This window comes from Canis lupus, chromosome 6 (assembly GCF_003254725.2).
Source record: "Canis lupus dingo isolate Sandy chromosome 6, ASM325472v2, whole genome shotgun sequence".
In the NCBI taxonomy this organism is placed as follows: domain Eukaryota; kingdom Metazoa; phylum Chordata; class Mammalia; order Carnivora; family Canidae; genus Canis; species Canis lupus.
Genome location: NC_064248.1, coordinates 4,837,139 through 4,859,994, shown reverse-complemented (window position 1 = coordinate 4,859,994; position 22,856 = coordinate 4,837,139).

Sequence of the window (22,856 nt, the reverse complement as noted above, 5' to 3'; positions counted from 1 at the left end):
ACACGAACAGATGGTCTAGACTTGGATGTTAAGTACCTCTCTAGGACTAATGCTTCTCCTTGAACTTATGCTTATGGCTTCATGGTGTTCCATCTGATCAGCTGATAGAAGAGAAATTCAGCCATGGTTCAGGGATGGGTTAATATATTTAATGTGCTAATGTTATATGTAAATATATAGTAATATGTATTATATAATATATACTTGTATGTAACTATATCATTATGATGTAACATACTATATAATGATATACCATGCATATCATATATACATTATATATAATGTATTTCATATATCAATAAATTATAATCAATATAATTATCCATATTTATATATAAATATATACATACATATATACATACATACACACACAGATATAAATATGTATAATTGCATATTGTGTTAGCATGTACATACATTAATAGAACATATTAATATATAAGTGATTATATTGAATACATTCATGCTCATGGAAATGGACTGTCACACACCAGAGTATCTCTGAAAGAGAAAACATAGAGAAGAACCTTCCAAGGGGCAAAGCTATGACTAGTGCACTTTGTCACTGTACTTGTACTCCTGACACATGTGAAAGGTTTGTCTGGTTGGTCAGACACACAAAAAGGGACAAGACTGAATGATCAGAGGAAAGGAAGTTTAAGGCAAAGGCAGGTGGGTAAACTAATTGGAATGAATACAAAGTGGGCTAATCTTTGTGTCTCATTTTAATGCTCACCAGAGAGCCTATTCCTCACAGTACTCAGTGACCAGGTAGACAGAATGGCTCACTGATGGAAGTTAGCCATTCTCTCTCCCAGGCTACTTTGCTGTCTGTACAATGTGCTAAAATGGTGGTCATGGGAGAAGGAATAGAGGTTATACATTGACCAATGACTAATCGAGCTTACTGCCATTGCTGAATACCCAACTCACTAGCAGCAGAGATTGACTGGACAATCATCATCGTGCCATCCATGAGGAGATCAACCAGCCCTTTGGTAGCAGGCTGTTAAGTTGGTCTTCCATTCTACAGATGATAACTTTTTGTCTTTTTTTAAAAAAATATTTTATTTATTTACTTGAGAGAGAAACAAAGATAGTGAGAGCATGAGCGGGAAGGAGAGGGAGAAGCATGCTCCCTGCTGTGCAGGGAGCCTGACATGGGCTCGATCCCAGGTCTCTGGGATCATGAATTGAGCTGAAGGCAGATGCATAACTGACTGAGCCACCCAGGCGCCCCTAAGTTGGGATACTCACCACTATACTAACAAGGATGGCAGTGATTTTTGTCTTTATTTGAATTGTCACTTATTCCAGATATGATCTGTCTTCCCTGTGTTTGGTTCCAGTATGGTAGCCAGGGCTACCATAAAAATGACTGATTTACTGACATGAGATTATCCACAACATGGCTTCAAGCCAAGGGATCTATTTTATGACCAAAGAGATGTGACTAACAGTGCAAGACCACAGGATCTTCTGGTCTCATCATAGACCACATCAACTCAAAGTAGCCACAATAGCATTAAGAAATGGTGTCTTAAAGCCTTGGTAAATGTGTCAGCTTGGGGGCAAAAGCCCTGTGGGGCTAAGGATTTGTCCTGCAGGATGCATTAAATGCATTGAGCCGATAGCCAATATGTCCTTCAGCCACAATATAATTCTTGGTCAGGAACCAAGCAGTGGAAGTAGGTCTGGTTCCTCTCACCATCACAGCTAGGAACACACCTAAAAAATGTATTCTTCTTATCCCCCAAAACTTAGGCCCTGCTGGAATAGAGATCCTAGTTTCCAAGGGAGAAAGTCTTCCACCAGGAGACATGGTAAGAATTCCATTAAACTTGGAACTATGACCTCTGCCTGGTCATATTGGGCTCCTCGTTTGTGTGACCCAGTAGGCAAAGAAAGGGGTCATTATTTTAGAAGAGATAATCTTCCTGATTTCCATGAGGAATTAGGGATGTGGCTACTCAGTCAGGGTAGAAAGTAATCAATAATGTTCTTCTTGATGCTTCCATGCCCAAGGGTAGCTGGAAATGGGCAAGTGCAATGACACAGTTCAGGAAATGCCAAGCAAATTAGGACCCAGACTCCTTGCAGAAGATCTGGGTCACCCATTTAGTAAGCATCCTAGACTTGCTGAATTGTTGGCCAAAGTGAAGAAAATCTAGAGGAGTAGTAGGTAAGAAATATGAGTATCTATTTTACCTTCAAGGCCAATTGTAGTAGTAGAGATTTAAGCTTAGTCCATTAATTTGCTATAAGATGTGTTTGGCAGAGATTGCCATCGACCACCATGAATAATTCTGTGTCAAATTTAATGGTGAGTTTGGGCAGATAATAGTAATACAAGCAATGGACTCCATGGGAATCCCATGACTTCACATCCCCTAAGCCTATCCTTTTTTCCAACCATTGTTCTAGAAATCCAGCTTACAGAAATATGTAAACTTGTAGTACCTTGACTCAGGTGCACCACACGTGTCTTGCTTTCTGATCAAGGGTTTCTTTGATTCGGCCGTATGGGACATATGTAGGGATCCTATAAATATTTATGCATGTGTAGTCTGAAAGTGAGTGCATTATCATCCCTTGGAGCAATCCTTGACCACTGGGGAAGTGGACCAGTGACTCTCAGATCAACAGTTCAGAAGATCATTCTACATAGCTCCTTAGAGGGTTCCAGTAGGATTGACCTCCAATTTCCCATACCAGTGAGTGGCTTAATAACCCACCATTGTCTTGACTTCCCTTTTGTATTAGTTTTTGCTGTGTAACAAATCATTCCAAACTTTGCTCATTTAAAATAAAGAACCATTCATTTGGGGGGCGCCTGGGTGGCTCAGTCACTTAAGCACCTGCCTTTGGCTCAGGTCATGATCCCAGGGCCCTGGGAGTGAGCCCCACATTAGGAAGTGAGCCCCACTCAGCAGGAAGTCTACTTCTCCCTCTCCCTTTGCCTGCCGTTCCTCCTGCTTGTGTTTTCTCTCTCTCTCTCTCTTTCTCTCCCTCAAATAAGTAAATAAAATCTTAAAAAAAAAACCCTATTCATTTGGCTCATAAATCAATGTGTCAGCTGGGTAGTTCTCTTTAAGTGGACCAGGCTGGGCTGATCTTAGCTGGGTTTGCTCGCACATCTAGGATTTTCTAGGGTGGCCTTTGCTGGGATGTCATCACAGTTTTTTGTCCTCCAGGAGGCTACTAGCCTGGGATTCTTCACATGGGGGTTACAGAGTTTAAAGAGAACAAAAGGAGGAGTACAAAACCTGTTGGTGTCTAGGCTGGAACTGGTACAGTGTCACTTCTCACACATTCAGTTGGTCAAAGCAAATTCCAAGGTTAAATTCACCATTCCAGAGGGCATTGTCTATATTATAGACAGACACAAGACACATCAGAGGTCATTTGGCCAACCCCATAATGTTCAAGTTGGCAAAATTGAGGAAAAGAGAGGTTAAGTGACTTCCTTAGGACCTCACGTCTTAGGAGACTGGCAAAAGAGACCCCATCTCACATCTCTTTGTTTTAAGAGATGTATCCCAAAACAATTGTGTTTAGAGAAAGAGGTTTGGCAATTGATCATCCAGAGAATGTTTTCATCCATGTTTCTAGGCATAACAGTGTTATTTAATAATGGTGTTATTAAAACTGTGATGAGTACAATGATGGATGTGTATTTAATCCCATGCTGTGTGGGAAGCAAGCCTGGAAACTTCGGTGTTCCCCCTGGAGCTTTCATTCTGGAGCTCAGCAGTAGCAATCCCTCTGTGAAATGGCTGGGAGAAACCCATCTCGGCTTTGTACTTATAACTGTGTCATATTCAATATTCCCTGGCAGGTGCAGAAAACGACTCGTTCCCCCTACTCCTCTGAAAATGTCCCTTTCATGTTTCATAAACAACAGCTTTGCTATGCCATTGTCTCTGTTAGTTATTTTCATAATTCATAATTATCTTAGTTCTTAAAACGTAGACATACATTTAAAAGCATGATCCAATCGTGCTTGATTGCTGCCACATTGTGTTCAAAGTAATTACCATTCATTTGGCTTTTGAGGCTGTTGAATGAATTTTCCACATGAGATTCCTTAATTTGTACATATTTTATTGCTATAAAATAGGTATTGGCAAGCTGCCTAAACTGTAGTGAAGGCCTTTAATTCCTATCACTATGTGATAAAACAAATTGAGTGCAAACTGAGAGGCTTAAGATAGAACACTTGAAATGGATTCCACTCGATTTTTTTTTTCCTAAACCAAACTCCCCCAGGTGTGAGACACAGGTAAGATTAAGGTAGTTTAGTTCAGGCTGAGAGCTCAGAACTGTTTTAGCATTTGTATAAAAATGATAATGTCCCTCCAAGATGGCAAACCTCTCTCAATCCAAGATCTATTATTCCTTGGGGAAAGGATGTTTGGAGAGAGAAGGTTATTAGCATTTTTCATGCATAGTAAGAGGAATGGAGTACTCACAAAGCAGAGCCAGGGAAGTATTGGTCAAGGGAATGAACTGGGCTGGATGTGAGGAGACCTGGGTCCTGGGGGAGCTCTGCCAAAATCTGTTGCCTTTGGTAGTCCTCGTGAAAGCCTGCTCACTTGTAAAATTAAAGTATTGGAGGAAGTGATTCTTTTTTTTTGTATATTTTTTTATTGGTGTTCGATTTGCCAACATATAGTATAACACCCAGTGCTCATCCTGTCAAGTGCCCCCCTCAGTGCCCATCATTCAGTCACCCCGTCCCCCAACCCACCTCCCCTTCCACTATCCCTTGTTCATTTCCCAGGGCTAGGAGTCTCTCATGGTTTGTCTCCCTCTAATTTTTCCCACTCATTTTCTCTTCTTTCCCCTATAATCCCTTTCACTATTTCTTATATTCCCCATATGAGTGAAACCATATGATGATTGTTCTCTAATTGACTTACTTCACTCAGCACAATACCCTCCAGTTCCATCCACGTGGAAGCTAATGGTGGGTATTCCTCCTTTCTAATGGCTGAGTAATATTCCCTTGTATACATAGACCACATCTTCTTTATCCATTCATCTGTTGATGGGCACCGAGGCTCCTTCCACAGTTTGGCTGTTGTGGACATTGCTGCTAGAAACATAAGGGTGCAGGTGTCTCTGCTTTTCACTGCATCTGTATCTTAAGGGTAAATCCCCAACAGTGCAATTGCTGGGTCGTAGGGCAGGTCTATTTTTAACTCTTTGAGGAACCTCCACACAGTTTTCCAGAGTGGCTACACCAGTTCACATTCCCACCAACAGTGCAAGAGGGTTCCCCTTTCTCCACATCCTCTCCAACATTTGTGGTTTCCTGTCTTGTTAATTTTCCCCATTCTCACTGCTGTGACATAGTATCTCATTGTGGTTTTGATTTGTATTTCCCTGATGGTCAGTGATGCGGAGCATTTTCTCATGTGCTTGTTGGCCATGTCTATGTCTTCTTTGGTGAAATTTCTGTTCATGTCTTTTGCCCATTTTATGATTGGATTGTTGGTTTCTTTGCTGTTGAGTTTAATAAGCTCTTTATAGATCTTGGATACTAGTCCTTTATCTGATATGTCATTTGCAAATATCTTCTCCCATTCTGTAGGTTGTCTTTTAGTTTTGTTCACGGATTCTTTTGCTGTGCAGAAGCTTTTTATCTTGATGAAGTCCCAATAGATCATTTTTGCTTTTGTTTCCCTTGCCTTCATATCTTGCAAGAAGTTGCTGTGGCCGAGTTCAAAAAGGGTGTTGCCTGTGTTCTCCTCTAGGATTTTGATGGATTCTTGTCTCACATTTAGATCTTTCAACCATTTTGAGTTTATCTTTGTGTATGGTGTAAAAGAATGGTTCAGTTTCATTCTTCTACACGTGGCTGTCCAATTTTCCCAGCACCATTTATTGAAGAGACTGTCCTTTTTCCAGTGGATAGTCTCTCCTGCTTTGTTGAATATTAGTTGACCATCGAGTTGAGGGCCCATTTCTGGATTCTCTATTCTGTTCCATTGATCTATGTGTCTGTTTTTGTGTCCAGTACCAGACTGTTTTGATGATCACAGCTTTGTAGTACAACCTGAAATCTGGCATTGTGATGACCCCGGCTCTGGTTTTCTTTTTCAATATTCCTCAGGCTATTCAGGGTCTCTTCTGATTCCACACAAATCTTAAGATTATTTGTTCCAACTCTCTGAAGAAAGTCCATGGTATTTTGATAGGGATTGCATTGAGCATATAAATTGCCTTGGGTGCCATAGACATTTTCATAATATTTATTCTTCCAATCCATGAGTATGAAATGTTTTTCCATCTCTTTTTGTCTTCCTCAATTTCTTTCAGAAGTGTTCTGTAATTTAGGGTATAGGTCCTTTACTTCTTTGGTTAAGTTTATTCCTAGGTATCTTATGCTTTTGGGTGCAATTGTAAATGGATTGACTCTTTAATTTCGCTTTCTTCAGTCTCATTGTTAGTGTATAGAAATTCCACTGATTTCTGGGCATTGATTTTGTATCCTTCCACACTGCCGAATTGCTATATGAGTTCTTGCAATCTTGGAGTGGAGTCTTTTGGGTTTTCTATATACAGTATCATGTCATCTGCGAAGAGGGAGAATTTGACTTCTTCTTGGCCAGTTTGAATGCCTCATTTCTTTTTGTTGTCTGATTGCTGAGGCTAGGACTTCTAGTACTATGTTGAATAGCAGTGGTGAGACTGGACATTTCTATCGTGTTCCTGATCTTAGGGGAAAGGCTCCCAGTGTTTCCCCATTAAGAATGATATTTGCTATGGGCTTTTCATAGATGGCTTTTAAGATGCTGAGGAATGTTCCCTCTATCCCTACACTCTGAAGAGTTTTGATCAGGAATGGATGCTATATTTTGTCAAATGCTTTCTCTGCATCTATTGAGAGGATCATATGGTTCTTGCTTTTTCTCTTGTTGATATGATCTATGATGTTGATTGCTTTACCAGTGTTGAACCACCCTTGCATCCTGGGGAAAAATCCCACTTGGTCATGGTGAATAATCTTCTTGATGTATTGTTGAATCCTATTGGCTAGTATCTTGGTGAGAATTTTTGCATCTGTGATCATCAGGGATATTGGTCTATAATTCTCCTTTTTGGTGGGGTCTTTGTCTGGTTTTGGAATTAGGATGATGCTGGCCTCATAAAACGAGTTTGGAAGTATTCCATCCCCATCTATCTTTTGGAACTGCTTTGGTAGAATAGGTATTATTTCTTCTGTAAACGTTTGATAGAATTCCCCTGGGAAGCCATCTGGCCCTGGACTCTTGTGTCTTGGGAGGTTTTTGATGACTGCTTCAATTTCCTCCCTGGCTATTGGCCTGTTCAGGTTTTCTATTTCTTCCTGTTCCAGTTTTGGTAATTTGTGGGTTTCCAGAAATGCGTCCATTTCTTCTAGATTGCCTAATTTATTGGCATATAGCTGCTCATAATATGTTTTTAAAATCGTTTGTATTTCCTTGGTATTGGTGGTGATCTCTCCTTTTTCATTCTTGATTTTATTAATTTGAGTCTTTTTTCTTTTTAATAAAGCTTTTTAATGGTTTATCTATCTTATTAATTCTTTCAGAGAACCAACTCCTGGTTTTGTTCATCTGTTCTACAGTTCTTCTGGTCTCTATTTCATTGAGTTCTGCTCGAATATTTATTAACTCTCTTTTGCTTGCTGTAGATTTTATTTGCTGTTCTTTCTCTAATTACTTAGGTGTGAGATTATCTTGTGCATTTGAGTTTTTTTTCCAATTTTTTGAGGTATGCTTGTATTGCGATGTATTTCCCTCTTAGGACCGCTTTTGCCTTACAGGCAAAGATTTTGAATGGTTTTATTTTTATTTTTGTTAATTTCCATGAATCTTTTAAATTCTCCTCTAATTTCCTGATTGACCCATTCATCTTTTAGCAGGACGCTCTAACCTCCACATGTTTGAGTTTCTTTCAAATTTCTTCTTGTGATTGAGTTCAAGTTTCAAAGCATCTTGATCTGAAAATATGCAGGGACAATCCCAATCTTTTGGTATTGGTTGAGACCTGATTTGTGACCCAGTATGTGGTCTATTCTGGAGAAAGTTCTATGTGCACTTGAGAAGAATGTGTATTCAGTTGCGTTTGGATGCAAAGTTCTGTATATATCTGTGAAATCCATCTGGTCCAGTGTATCATTTAAAGCTCTTGTTTCGGGATCCCTGGGTGGCGCAGCGGTTTGGCGCCTGCCTTTGGCCCAGGGCGCGATCCTGGAGACCCGGGATCGAATCCCACATCAGGCTCCCGGTGCATGGAGCCTGCTTCTCCCTCTGCCTGTGTCTCTGCCTCTCTCTCTCTCTGTGACTATCATAAATAAATAAAAATTAAAAAAAAAATAAAGCTCTTGTTTCTTTGAAGATGTTGTACTTAGAAAATCTGTCATTTGCAGAAAGTGCCATGTTGAAGTCTCCTACTATTAGTGTATTGTTATCTAAGTATCTCTTTACCTTAGTTATTAATTGATATACTTGGCAGCTCCCACGTTAGGACCATAAATATTCGTGATTGTTAGGTCTTCTTTTGGGATAGACCCTTTAAGTATGATATAGTGTCCCTCTTCATCTCCTACTACAGTCTTTGGTATAAACTCTAATTTATCTGATAGGAGGATTGCTACCCCAGCTTTCTTTTGAGGAACATTTGAATGGTAAATGGCTGTAGGTGTCCTTAGGTATAAAATGAATCTCTTGTGGACAGCAAATGGATGTGTCTCACTTTTTTATCCAGTCTGAAACCCTGCGTCTTTTGATGGGATCCTTCAGCCCTTTCATGTTCAGAGTTACTATTGAAAGATATGAAATTGGTGTCATAGTAATACCTATTCAGTCCCTGTTTTTGTGGATTATTTATTTGGACTCCCTCTTTCTTTTACAGGGTCCCCCTTAATATTTCTTGCAGAGCCCATTTGGTAGTCACATATTCTTTCAGTTTCTGCCTATCTTGGAAGCTTTTTATCTCTCCTTCTATTCTGACTGAGAGCCTTGCTGGATAAAGCATTCTTGGCTGCATGTTTTTCTCATTAGGTACCCTGAATAATATATATTAGGTACCCTTTCTGGCCTTCCAGGTCTCTGTGGAGAGGTCTGCTGTTAATCTAATATTTATCCCCATATAAGTTAGGGATCTCTTGTCTGTTGCTGCTTTAAGGATTTTCTGTTTATCTTTGGAATGTGCAAGCTTCACTATTAAATGTTGAGATGTTGAATGATTTTTATTGATTTTGGGGCGGGGGAGCCTCTCTATCTCTGGATCTGAATGCCTGTTTCCGCCCCCAGATTAGGGAAGTTCTCAGCTATGATTTGTTCAAATGTGCTTTCTGGCCCTCTGGCCCTCTCAGCACTCTCTGAACCCCAACTATACGTAGAATTTTCCTTTTGAGGCTATCATTTATTTCCCTTAACCTTTCCTCATGGCCTTTTGTTTTTCTCTTTTTTCCTCAGCCTCCTTCCTTGTCATCAACTTTCTTCTATGTCACTCACTCTTTCTTCTATCTCATTAACCCTCGTCATTAGGACCTCGAGTTTGGATTGCATCTCATTTAATTGATTTTTAATTTTGGCCTGATAAGATCTAAATTCTGCAGTCATGAAGTCTCTTGATTCCTTTATGCTTTTCTTCCAGAGCCATCAGTAGCTTTATAATTGTGCTTCTGAATTGGCCTTCTGACATCGAATTGTAATCCAAATTCTGTAACTCTGTGGCAGAGAGTACTGTTTCTGGTTCTTTCTTTTGTGGTGAGTTCTTTTTCTAGTCATTTTGCTCAGTGCAGAGTGGTTGTATGAGCGGGCTGAGTCAAGAATATCAACCACGACCTAAGTAAATTTCACCCTAGATGATTCTGCAGAAGTCAGATACCAGAAATTGAAAAGAATGATATAAAACAAAAGGACCACTAAAGTGAAAAACAAATATTAAAACAAAGTAGTAAAAAATAAAAGGCCGACAACCCCAAAGAAGAGAAAATAAAAAGAAAAAACAAGGAGAAGAAAAAAAAGGGGGGAGGGGGGACTGGGTAGTGGTGACGAAGTTGTAGTTGAGAGAGAATGTAGTCTACCTGAGGGGTTCGAGAGGGTGAGCCTCTGTTTCTGAATATATGAAGTTCTGTATGTTAGAAAATGCTCAGTCCCAAATTTATATTAACCAGAAATACTTATAGAAAGCCCCAATATTGACCACCAAAACATAAATGAGATAAAAGAGGGGGGGCAGAATGGGAACGAGGAATCTCACAGAATGAACCAGCATGGTATACCACTTGGTTCTGGGTGCTGGGTGGTCATGTTTTAGAAGGTATTAACTTCCGCCATTGTAGAAGAAAATGAGGCAGAGGAAAAAAAACAAAAACAAAAACAAAACAAAAACATATCTTGTATATCTTCCAAAATTAAGTTGAGTATGTTGAAGGGAATCTAGAAGTGGAAAATATATCTAGGAACTGTAATTGTAGAGATATGAAAAACAAAAAGGAAGAATCTTAAAAATGAAGAGGTGATAAGGAGAAAGTGATTCTTAAATTTGATTTGTAATTTGTTTTCTGAGGTTATTGGTATCATGGCTCTAGTCAGGAGATCTCTCTCCTGAGGCTTTTTCTAAAGTTTTAAGATTCACATTTATCTTTTTTCTTTGGCCCACATTCTAAAAATAGTGAGATGAGAGGAGGTGAAGTCCTAGAAAGGATTCAAGTGTTAGGGTAGATGAACTTCAAGATCTCTCCTAATCCAGGCCTTCCTTGACTCCATGTGGTCAATGGAAGCTCTTCCAGCTTCTTCAGTTTGATTTGCTCCCACTAGAATCCTTCCCACCAGCTCTGCACCTCTCCGCAGACTGTGTGTTTTTTGTCCTGGAAAGGCCTCCAACTTTTCCCTGCTTTCCCAAACTTGCTCTTTTATCCAGACTTAGGATAATTGGCATGACTTCCACGTAACCATGTCCAATGGCCCTAACCCACAGTGACAGTAGTCTTTACTAACCCTTTCTGCTTAGTTCCATAGTATCATAGATTGTTTTCTGGTGTTTGTTACAGATTTCTCTTCTTGATATAACTAATTATATATTCTTTGAGAAAAGAATTGATCTCATTTTCTCCTGTCTTTGGTGTCATACATATTGAAAGTGTAGCTGTTGTTTAATAGATAGTCACTGATAGATAGGTCCCATATTATTAGTTTGTTTACAAACATTTAATTGGCATATTTCTTCACTCCCTCTAGATCCTATGAATTGGCTTATTCTGGTCTTCTCTGTTGAAAGCATTCCTTTTTAAATCTTTGATGTTGCCTCCCCTCCAAAGTGTTATTGGTACAGGGACATAATTTAGATTAACTCTAAACTAGACACATCACCCCTCTTTAGTGTTTTTTGGGGGGGTTGTTTTGCTGTTAGTAGTCAAGAAGAAATGGATTTAAAGATATTTAGGATAATCCCAAAATTATACTTGTAAGAGACATAAGATTTCCTAGTCACTGTTGCCCCTATTGTAAAATGAACAGTTTCCTAGAGCACCTGGGTGACTCAAGTTTGTTAAGCATCTGACACTTGATTTTAGCTCAGGCCATGATCTCAGGGTCAAGAGATCAAGCCCTGAGTTTGGCTCCATGCTGGGCATGAAGCCAGCTTAAGATTCTCCCTCTGCCCCTCCTATCCCGTCTCCCTCTCCCCTTCTCTAAAAAATAAATAGGTAAATAAAACCAGAGCTCCTCTGAGTCATACCTGTGTAGTTATACTAATTATGTAGGCTCTCCTCTCTTCCTTTTTCATAGAAGTTGACTGGATTATGACCATTCATTTTTTCTTTCAGCAAACATTTTTTCCTGAACTAGATACTAAATTCCTTTTCTGTATTAAGATAGAACTGTTCTGTCCTCATAGAGGATGGTGGTGGAGACAAGCAATTCAAAGTCAATTAAACATGACAAAATTCTGATGGTTGTTATGAAAGAAATGATATAGGAATATAGAATAACAGAAGAAACAGGGAAGGTCTCTTAGGGGTCACTCAGGATGATAGCCTGAAGGATGAGAAGAAGTCGGTCAAGCAAAAGGAGGTGTATCCATCAAGTAAGGGGGAAGCAAGTGCATAGGCCCTGACGTGAAAGAGAATTGGGTGAAATACATGTCCTTTTCTTATTCATTTTACTTAGGAACACATTTTAATAAGGAGAAGGATGGATGAGGAGCCTTTGAACAGAGGATATACCTCTAAGTTGCATGGAAATGAGATTGATGCCACAAACATGCCTGTTAGGAGTGACGGAACAGCGAAAATGTTTGGTGGATGGAGCAAGGAGATGGGCAGGAAGAAAAACAGATGGGTTTCTTACATCCTCTGCTTTCAGACCAATGCAATGTGCATCAGGCAACTAGGGAGTGAAAATCTTTTGTCACTGGAGCAGTTTTTGTTTCCTCCATTGTGGGTTGGGCTTTAGTAAATACCTATAATAATTTTGATTCCTTTTCCAATTTTCTCTGACCCCAATTATCTTTAGTGTTTCTTTTCACTCACTTCCATAGATTTTCACATTAGTATGTATTTCTGATTTTGCTGTGTCTTCAGGTAAGCCTATCCCTTCCACTGACATCTTTCAGCCCAGAACTTTCTCTCGACAAACCTACAATGCCTGCAACGTGCTATTTACTACTCAGTGTTAAGAGGGTTTTTTAAAATTTTATTTTAATCTTTTTAAAAAAGATTTTATTTATTCATTTGACAGAGAGAGAGAGAGTACAAGCAGTGCGAAGGGGTAGAGAGAGAGAGAGAGAGAGAAGCAGACTCTCTGCTGAGCAGGGAGCCTGACACGGGGCTTGATACCCCCCAGGACCCTGGGATCATGACCTGAGCTGAAGGTAGATACTTAACTGATTCATCTACCCAGGCACTCCTCAGTATTACAGTTTGTTTGTTTTTTTGCAAATTTATTTTTTATTGGTGTTCAATTTGCCAACATATAGAATAACACCCAGTGTTACAGTTAAATGCACTTTGCTCACTGCCATGCCCAGGATGCTGGTTTGTAGAAGTGTCATGAGTCAGGGCAGTTCTTTTGTAGCAGAATACTTTGTAGCTGTTGCTTTTTGCCTCTCAAGCTTACTTCTGCTGACATTTACATTTACAGAATGTGAGCAACTTTGTGTGCTTGATGCATACTGGAATGTGATGATATACTACCTCCTCCCATGAAGAAAATAGTATTTTAGATTTTATGTTTTTATGATGATATTCATAAACACATGCCTAACAGTGAGTAATGAAGTCAAAGATGTAAAAAGTTGTTATTTTATGGGGAAGTAAAGACATATGGCTAACCTAATTTTGAAAATATTATATTTTATCTTTGAGTTGTCATTTTCAAACTTACATTTTCTTGGTAAAAATGTGAGCAAATATAGTTTATTGGAAAGAATCAAGAATAGGCCATATTTAATTTCCAAATGATATAAGTTAGTAATATTTAGCATCTATTCCATTTGTACTTACTTATTATTGCAGATTGTATTTACTTTATACATGACCATCTTGGCTTTGGCAATCTTTGCTGTTCCGTCATTCCTAAGAGACATGTTTGTGGCATCAGTCTCACTTCTGTGCAACATAGAGGCAGATCCTCTCCTCAAAAGGTTCCTCATCTCTATTTGTCCTTATTAAAATTTATTCTCCAGTAAAGTGAACGAGGAAAGGAAAATGCCTATGAAATCACAACTTGTTGGCATGACAATAGCTTGTGATGGCCACAACTGTCATCTAGGTACAAGGATGACAAGGGGGCAGTGGCAGAGATAAATTGAGGGCTGAGGGAGGTTTAAACAAATCCAGCAAAACAGTTATAAGCCTCCCCTTTCCTGTTACCCACTATGGGTATCAAAAGAAACACAAGGTATGGGGGAACACTATTATGAATTCACTCTAATGTATAAAGTCAGACCATTCTTAAATCTCAGTAGTTAGGCTCAGTAAGAATTTGCTTGTGAAATATCACAGAATCAATAATAATTGGGATGCACTGCAATCAGTTTTTATAAGTAGCTGAATCCCTTCCAAGCATAGGCCTTGGGACCTATATTATGCCTGGACCCCTGGCACTTGCTGACTCTAGATTTTACCCCAAACCTTGGAAAGAAAACCAAATCTTTATGGACATGCCTACATGGATTTTGACAATGAATGGAAAGAGCTGTAGCCTTGACCCCTGTAAACTGCTGATCTTAGCAAAACAAAATGTTGAGAAAGCATTTCCTATAGCCCTTAAATGGAATTCAATACTAATCCATCACAGGTCATAAGTATCTCTGGCCTTATCCCAACTGTAAATAATAACTCATTTGTAATTATTTATTTGTGTCTATTATTGTAATGTAAATAACATGCTAACAGGGGCATCTTTTGTGTTCACTGTTTAACTTGTTCTGCAAAAAACTCAAAGATACCCAAGAGTAGAAAGAATAGCAATGAACCTCAAATACCCACCACCCAGCTTCAGTGATCATTTAGTTTATGGCCAATCACTTTTCATCTTCACTGCCCTTCCTAGATACCTATAAATGTGTCAGTATTATGTGTATTTTTCAAAATACATAACCATAATGACAATGTTGCATCTTATAAAATTAGTAATTGTTTTCAAGGTTATCAAATATCCTTTCAATGAACAAATTCCTCCCATTTTCTCATAACTATGTTTTGTGCAGTTGGCTTATTGAATGAGACCTATTCGAGGGCCATACATTGTGTTTGATTGATATGTCTTTGAAGGTTTTTTCATCTGTAGGTTCCCTCTTTCTCTCTTTTTGCAATTTACTTGATGGATAAACCAAATCATTTGCCTTCTAGGGTTTCATACATTCTAGACTTTTCTGATTGCATCGCAATGGTGTTGTTAAAGATGTTCTTCTGTACGCTAAATGTCTTGCAAACTAGTAGCTATTTCCAAAGCTAATGTGATTCAAGTTGGAGTTTGGGCAAAAATTTGTCAGAGGTCATGGTGTTACCATTTTACTTCCATCTCCTAGCATGAGGGTTGACATGGGGTGGGAGTGACTTGTGAATACTTGTTGAAATTATTCATGCCTGATCTCTTACCCCATCACATTCTTGTTTGAATCCCTTGGCAATTTCCATGTCAGAACGTTGTTCTATCTTCTCATGATGGGATAGTTGGCCTAGCCAATGCAGTGTTGGCCTTGTACTTGACTCTACTAACTGGGGGATGAAAGACTTCCCCCAGAGAATTCACTACCTGGAGGATGGGGAGAGGCACAGATGCCAATGGAATCTACAGGATGCTATGGGAATACAGTACAAGCTTACTAACTCAATCTCATGGGGGAATACAATGTCTTCCCAGGGGGGTGAATGCCAGGTTTAAAGGGATAACCAGGAATTAACCAGAGCAATGTGGTTAGAGAGACCAGTCCAAGGATGACCTGAAATTCCAGCTAGGGATTTTGATTTCTTTTTGAAGGGATAAATGAGTTTAAGTAGGGGAGTGGGAGTGATAGGGTCAGATTTGTACTTTAGCAAAATCACTCTGGCAGTGTTTTGTAAAAGGTGAAAGATTTATTCCATCTGAAGAGAAACCAGAGTATTCTGGCAGTGTTTTGGATGCGGAATTAGAACTAGGTAAGACTGGGGCAGCCCGGGGGGGCTCAGCGGTTTAGCACAGCTTTCAGCCCAGGGCGTGATCCTGGAGAATCGGGATGGAGTCCCACGTCGGGCTCCCTGCATGGAGCCTGCTTCTCCCTCTGCCTGTGTCTCTGCCTCTGTCTCTCTGTCTCTGTGTGTCTCCATGAATAAATAAATAAAATCTTAAAAAAAAAAAAGAACTAAGTAAGACTATATTTTAGCCACAGGTGAAAATGTGGAAAATGAGGACGGGCCTGAGTTCTGGCAGGGACTGGAGGGATCCAGAGGTAAGCATGCATTTCAGGTACATATTAAAAGTAGAATCCACCGGAATCTGCAATGACTTAAGTGTGGGGAGGAAGGAACAGGGCCTGAGGTAAAGTGGATCCAAGTAGAGTGCTTGTTTCCTGTCACCTACATCTTTTATCTTTATTACACAAGCATGGATATTTATTTTGGCAAATACCAGAATACTACTGGCAATTATCTTGATCTGTGAGCATCTCCAAAGTGCAGGCTGTACAGAACAAATGGAAGGAAAACAAAACAAAACAAAAATAGCCCTAAATCCTTAACTTTTGAGTCCAAGGGCTCTCACTTTAAAATTAGCACACTAGAACCACAGTGGGATTTTCCCCCAGTGAACACAACTAGAGACTGGGGTAGGGTTAGAACACTAATGGGGCTGAGGATTTTCCTGGCAAAGTTAACACAGCTCCCTGGGATGGCTGCACTTTCTGTTTGGGGACTATCTTGGGGTTAGTAAGTCTGGGTCTGTGGGACTTAAGATTTGTTACTTCACTTTCTTGGAGCAGATATAGCACCCAGCCAAGTCCACTGTCCCATGGAGAAGCCTTGGGAAAGCTGCCCGGACCTCAGTCTCTGCATGTGTAAATGGCCTTGTTAGTGACTGCCTCCCTACAATGGAGAGAATAAAGCCAGGTGTGGGAAGTCCTATAAAACCTATAACTGAGGTTGTAATTGGCTGGCCTGGGCCCTGAGACTCCCAGAGTTCTGCTTGCTGTCCAGATTCTGCTATTATCGATGTGAGCTCCTGGACAGGTAAATCCACTGGAAGGGGGCTGAGTCTTTTCTTCACCTGTCCAACGGTACTTGGGACAGATGACTCTACTGCCCCTTCATTATCTAACACTGAATGACACCATAAGCCAAAAATTATAAAGGATTATTGCTTCAATTTCAGTACCAAATTCCCTCCTAATCGGCTACTCTCAACATTTTTCTCTAAGGTGGAAAAGTGCTATAATGTAGCTCCTGGCGGCATAGATTGAATCATAGCCCCCTCAGGGATATTGTGTCACTCCTGGGGACCATTCTCATACTGTGGTCAGTGGCAGACTCCCTGCATCTGATTTACCAACAGACCAAGTGGATCAGAATCCTGGTGCAAAGGAAGGGGAAGGAGAAGCTGCAAATGATCAGGAATCTGTAGTATTTCAAAGAATTATTTTTTAAAAATTGGAAATAACTTTAGATGCACAGAAAGTTGCAAAGGTAGTACAGCATGGTCTCAAGAACTCTTCACCAGGCTTCCCTGTTAACTCTTGCCCTTAATAATTGTGATAGTTTTTAAGTAATCATTTCATAAGTGAATAAGTTAAATAATTCCTAAATCAGTAAGGATAGTGCAGTACATTATCAAAATCAAATGTTTGTACAATGCATGTGGATAGTCCTAAGTCACTTTTTCACACTTGCAGATTTGTGCAACCACCATGACAATACACGTTATGGTTAATTTAATGCATCAACTTGTTAGGGTCCTATTGCCCAGATACGCAGTCAAATGTTATTCTGGATGTTTCCAAGGGTGCTTTTGGATGAGATTAAATCAGGAGACTTTGAGTAAAGCAGAGTGGCCTCCTTAATGTGGGCGAACATCATCCAATCTAGGGATGCCTTTATCAGAATGAAGGCTGTCCTCCTACCTCCCCTCCCCCACCAGGCAAGAGGGGATTCAACCAGCAGAAGCCTTTGAACTTGAACTACAACATCTGCTCTTACCTGGTTTTCAGCCTGATAGCCTGCCCTGCAGATTTTGGATTTACCAGCTTCCATAACTACACAAGCCTATTCCTTAAAATAAATCTCTTTCTATATATAGGTACATCCTGTTCTGTTTGGAGAATGCTAGTTCACACAATGCAGAGCTAAGGAGTCTGTACTTAACCCAGCTGCCCAGGCAATTGCCAGGCCCTCTGAAGTTTGAAGAACACTGTCCCCAGCAACATCACTCCTGGCTAGACAAGCAATTGAGCTAAGATCCTGATGGTTAATGCAACACTGCCTGGGAGACCCTCCGTACAGGGAAGAGAGAAGTTTGTCCCATGTGTCAGGAAACTTTCTGCCCCCTGTCCAACTCCATCACTTGGTGCCTGTTGGCATGCTTCTCACACCAGCTGGGAATCTGAGGTTCTGCATCTCTAGCAAATTCCTACATGAGGCTGGTGCTTTCTGGTCGGTCCATGGGACCCACTTCTGGGGATCAGATGAGCTGATGCTGGACCCTAGCTCTGTGACCCTGGGAATTTTGTCTAGCCCGAATTTCTTTATTTCCAAATTGGGGGTAATAAGACCTAAATCAAAGTGTACCTGTTAGAGTAGGGGACATCGTGCCATACAGTGCCCGGCACAGTTCTGCTACGCACTTGTCTCTCATTAAACATGACTTTTCTTCTTATTCCTCCATGGAGATGGCTTTCCCATGGGATGATGACAAAGGCCAGCTTGAACATATATAAGAAGAACAGGGCTTTCAGGGCTGTCTTCCCAGTTCTGAGCTTGCCTTCTCCTCAGTTCCCTCTCTTGAACTTATTAAGAGATTAGTCCTGTCCTTTGTGCATTGATTTTGGTTGGGCAATAGTCATTTTTGCTTCGGAGTCTGTGTTTTGTCATTTCCCCCCCGGTCCAGACTGACCTTTGATGTATAACTGCTTGAAATATGAGTGTTCTTAGGGAGTAATTCCCTACAAAGGGCAGCTCCACCACATTCCCCATCGTCCTGGAGACTGGGATCCCAGAGCCTGCCTCAGAATAATCCGTCTGGCCATGCACTTTTCTCCTGGGGAGAAAGGTCCTGAAATGCAATTTATTGTAAAACACACAGTGGTTACAAGCTACCACAGTCAATGATATTCCTTTTATTACCACTCAGATGAGAACAGAAAATGACATTGGAAAGCAGTGAACTCACCAGAAGGGCACAGAAAGTCATTAAATTCAACATGCATCATATTTCATAATCAGAACCCCGCAGTCAGCACTGACACCACAGAATGAGTTTGTTGCAGTCATGATAATATAAAACCCATTGCATCTGCTTCCTCTGGCTCTTTCTTTTTGGACCCTAGCTGGGGCCAGGCCATTAATCACTGGAGGCAGGGGATGGTGCAGACCACCACACTCTGGACTGCATAAATTGAAAATACATCAGTTTTAGTGGGGAAGTACTGTCTTTAGTTTATCTCTGTTTGGGACAGTGGCTTCTGGAGGGCTGGGATGTTTTCTGCAGTTAAACCACTGGATCAGAGCACTCACCCTTGCTTGGAGAGGGGGAAGTGGCCCCTCAAGGTGTCTGTGGGAAGGGATTGAGAAGAAGCCTTTTTTCCAACACTGGCGTGTACACTTGGAGGTTATTGGGAGCAGATAGATGGCTTTTCCTAGCTGCTGTCCCAAAGGGCATATAAGAGCAGAGGTGGTCCCAGAGGGGCCACTGAAGATAACATATCCCTACATAGATTCCAGGCTTACAATGAGAATTGTATTTTGATTTTGCATTCTTTGCCACAGTGTACGTTCATTTTAATTTAAAATTATATTTGCCTCCCACCCCCCTCTGCTTTGACACCACCAGTTTGTTCTTTTGTTTTAGAGTCTGCTTTTTTGTCTCTTTTTTTCAGTTTGCTTGTTTTGTTTCTTTTTTTTTTTTTTACATTTTTTAAACTTAAATTCAATTTGCCAACATATAGTATAATACCCAATGCTCATCCCATCAAGTGCCCCCTCAGTACCCTTCCCCCAGTTACCCCATCCCCCCACCTGCCTCCCCTTCCACAACTCTGTTCATTGCCCAGGGTTAGGAGTCTCTCACGGTTTGTTTCCCTCTAATTTTTACACTCAGTTTTCCTCCTTTCCCTTATTATCCCTTTCACTATTTCTTATATTCCATGTGAAACCATATGATTGTCCTTGTCCAATTGACTTGTTTCACTCAGCATCATACCCTCCAGTTCCATCCACATTGAAGCAAAAGGTAGGCATTCATTAGTCCTTTCTTATGACTGAGTAATATTCCCTTGTATACATAAACCACATCTTCTTTATCCATTCATCTGTTGATGGGCACCGAGGTTCCTTCCACAGTTTGGCTATTGTCGACATTGCTGCTAGAAACATCGGGGTGCAGGTGTCCTGCCATTTCACTGCATCTGTATCTTTGGGGTAAATACCCAACAGTCCAATTGTTGGGTTGTAGGGTAGCTCTATTTTTAACACTTTGAGGAACCTCCACACATTTTTCCAGAGTGGCTGCACCAGTTCACATTCCCACCAACAGTGCAAGAGGGTTCCCCTTTCTCCACATCCTCTCCAACATTTGTGGTTTCCTGTCTTGTTAATTTTCCCCATTCTCACTGCTGTGACGTGGTATCTCATTGTGGTTTTGGTTTGTATTTCCCTGATGGCAAGTGATGCGGAGCATTTTCTCATGTGCTTGTTGGCCATGTGTATGTCTTCTTTGGTGAAATTTCTGTTCATGTCTTCTGCATATTTCACGACTGGATATTTTGTTTCTCGGGTGTTGAGTTTGATAAGTTCGTTATAGACCTTGGATACTAGCCCTTTATCTGATAGGTAATTTGCAAATATCTTCTCCCATTCTGTAGGTTGTCTCTTAGTTTTGTTGACTGATTCTTTTGCTGTGCAGAAGCTTTTTATCTTGATTAAGTCCCAATAGTTCATTTTTGCTTTTGTTTCCCTTGCCTTCATAGGGGTATCTTGCAAGAAGTTGCTGTGGCCAAATAAAAAAAGGTTGTTGCCTGTGTTATTCTCTATGATTTTGATGGATTATTGTCTCACATTTAGATCTTTCAACCATTTTGACTTTATCTTTATGTATGGTGTAAGAGAATGTTCCAATTCCATTCTTCCGCATGTGGCTGTCCAATTTTCCCAATACCATTTGTTAAAGAGACTGCCCTTTTTCCAGTGGATAGTCTTTCCTGCTTTGTTGAATATTAGTTGACCATAGAGTTGAGGGCCCATTTCTGGGTTCTCTATTCTGTTCCATTGATCTGTGTGTCATTTCTCGTGCCAGTACCATACTGTCCTGATGATCACAGCTTTGTAATACAGCTTGAAATCTGGCATTGTGATGACCCTGACATTGGTTTTCTTTTTTCAATATTCCTCAGGCTATTTGAGTTTTTTTTTTTATAATTCCATACAAATCTTAAGATTATTTGTTCCAACTCTCTGGAAAAAAAAAAACATGGTATTTTGATAGGGATTGCATTGAATGTGTAAATTGCCCTGGGTAGCATAGATATTTTCACAATATTTATTCTTCTAATCCATGAGCATGAAATGTTTTTCCATCTCTTTTTGTCATCCTCAATTTCTTTCAGACATGTTCTGTAATTTAGGGTATAGATCCTTTACTTCTTTGGTTAAGTTTATTCCTAGGTATCTTATGCTTTTGGGTGCAATTATAAATGGGATTGATTCCTTAATTTTGCTTTCTTCAGTCTCATTGTTAGTGTATAGAGATGCCACTGATTTCTGGGCATTGATTTTGTATCCTTCCACACTGCCGAATTGCTATATGAGTTCTAGCGATCTTGGAGTGGAGTCTTTTGGGTTTTCTATATACAATATCATTTCATCTGCCAAGAGGGAGAATTTGACTTCTTCTTGGCCAGTTTGAATGCCTCATTTCTTTTTGTTGTCTGATTGCTGAGGCTAGGACTTCTAGTACTATGTTGAGTAACAATGGTGAGAGTGGATATCTCTGTTGTGTTCCTGATCTTAGCGGAAAGGCTCCCAGTGCTTCCCCATTGAGAATGATATTCTCTGTGGGCTTTTCATAAATGGCTTTTAAGATATTGAACATCCCTACACTATCCCTACATTCTGAAGAGTTTTAATCAGGATGCTGTATTTTGTCAAATGCTTTCTCTGCATCTATTGGGAGGATCATATGGTTCTTGTTTCTTCTCTTGTTGATGTGATCTATCACACTGATTATTTTACAAGTGTTGAACCAGCCTTACATCCTGGGGATAAATCTCTCTTGGTCATGGTGAATAATGGTCTTAATGTACTGTTGGATCCTATTGGCTAGTATCTTGGTGAGAATTTTTGCATCTGTGTTCATCAGGGATACTGGTTTATAATTCTCCTTTTTGGCAGGATCTTTGTCTGGTTTTGGGATCAAAGTAATGCTGGCCTCATAAAACGAATTTGGAAGTATTCTCTACCTTTCTATCCTTGGAAACAGCTTTAGTAGAATAGGCATTATTTCTTCTTTAAACGTTTGAAGGAATTCCCCTGGGAAGCCATCTGGCCCTGGACTTTTGTGTCTTGGGAGGTTTTTGATGACTGCTTCAACTTCCTCTCTGGTTATTGGCCTGTTCTGGCTCTCTATTTCTTCCTGTTCCAGTTTTGGTAATTTGTGGGTTTCCAGAAATGCATCCATTTCTTATAGAGTGCTTAATTTGTTGGCATATAGTTGCTTATAATATGTTTTTTAAATTGTTTGTATTTCCTTGGTATTGGTTGAGTTCTCTCCTCTTTCATTCATGATTTTATTATTTTGAGTCTTTTCTCTTTTCTTTTAATAAGACTGGCTAGGGGCTTATCTATCTTATTAATTCTTTCAAAGAACAAGCTTCTGGGTTTGTTGATCTGTTCTACGGGTCGTTTGGTCTCTATTTGAATGAGTTCTGCTCAAATCTTTATTATCTCTCTTCTTCTGTTGATTTAGGCTTTATTTGCTGTTCTTTCTCCAGTTCCTTTAGGTGTGAGGTTAGCTTGTGTATTTGAATGTTTTCCAATTTTTTGAGGGAGACTTGTATTGCGATGTATTTACCTCCTAGGACTGCTTTTGTTGTATCCCACAGATTTTGAATGGTTGTATATTCATTTTCAATAGTTTTCAGGCATCTTTTTAATTCTTCTCTAATTTCCTGGT